Consider the following 1376-nt stretch of genomic DNA (forward strand, 5'->3'; position numbering starts at 1 on the left):
TCAAGAGTTACAGGGAGAAAATGAGAGAATTGGGTTGAGAAGCATATCAGCCACGACTGATTAGCGAAACAGATTTTATGGGCTGAATGGCCTAATTTCTGCTCCCACATCTTTTGGTCTTATGGAATTTGAGGAAAAATCTATCTTTCTCAGTTTTAAATATACACAAGGACTCTGCCCCCACAGCTCTCTATGGTAAGGAGTTCCAAAGATACTCAAACCTCAGAAGAAATTCCTTATTATCTCATTGTAGGCAATTCAGAAGTTCATGAAGATGATCCTGGGATGGAGGGAGTGTCTTATGAGCAAAGGCAAAACTGGTTGGGACTGTGCTCACTGGAGTTTAGAAGAATGAGAAGTGATCCCATTGAAACATATTAGATTGTTAAGGGTCTTGACAGGGTCAATATGGGATGTTTTCCCTTATGGGAGACTCTAGAGACTGGAGAGTCTTAGAATAAAGGGATACCAATTTAGGACTGAGATGAGGAAACATTTCTTCTCAATGTTGAGGGTCTTTGGAACTCCTTGCCACAGACAACTGTGGGGGGGGGGAGAAAGAGTCCTTAGATTTTTCATCAGTCGAGGAATCTAGGGTTATGGGGAAAGCGGACGTAAGGATTGTCGGATCAGCCATAACCCTATCGAACAGTGGAGCAGACTTCTCCTGTCTTATTTTACTTGCCCAAGTGCAAGTGCATTGTCATGCATTTGCAAATGCTCAAAGTCTAACCCCTACTGTGCAGGGATAGTCTGGCACATAGAGTCATAGAGATATACAGCATGGAAACAGACCCTTCGGTCCAACCCGTCCATGCCGACCAGATATCCCAACCCAATCTAGTCCCACCTGGCCCATATCCCTCCAAACCCTTCCTATTCATGTACCCATCCAAATGCCTTTTAAATGTTGCAATTATACCAGCCTCTGGCAGCTCATTCCATACACGTACCACCCTCTTGCTCCTTAGGTCCCTTTTATATCTTTCCCCTCTCACCCTAAACCTATGCCCTCTAGTTCTGGACTTCCTGACCCCAGCGAAAAGAAAGACTTTGTCTATTTACCCTATCCATACCCCTCAATTTTATAAACCTCTACAAGGTCACCCCTCAGCCTCTGACGCTCCAGGGAAAACAGCCCCAGCCTGTTCAGCCTCTCCCTATAGCTCAAATCTTCCAATCCTGGCAACATCCTTTCACCATCATTTCAGACCACTTGACACAATGCTTTTAAAAGTGGCAGAGCCATTTAACACAGGATGGTTTCTACCTTTCGCTGGGTTATCTGCTCTTCTAATTTTGCAACTGTCAGACTGCAAAAAGAATTGCTAAATGAATACAAATTAAAATTTCAAAGAGTCTCCTGGAGTCTGAGA

This window comes from Chiloscyllium plagiosum, unplaced genomic scaffold (assembly GCF_037043375.1).
Source record: "Chiloscyllium plagiosum isolate Xiang-an unplaced genomic scaffold, Cpla_swu_hap1 HiC_scaffold_4, whole genome shotgun sequence".
NCBI lineage: Eukaryota > Metazoa > Chordata > Chondrichthyes > Orectolobiformes > Hemiscylliidae > Chiloscyllium > Chiloscyllium plagiosum.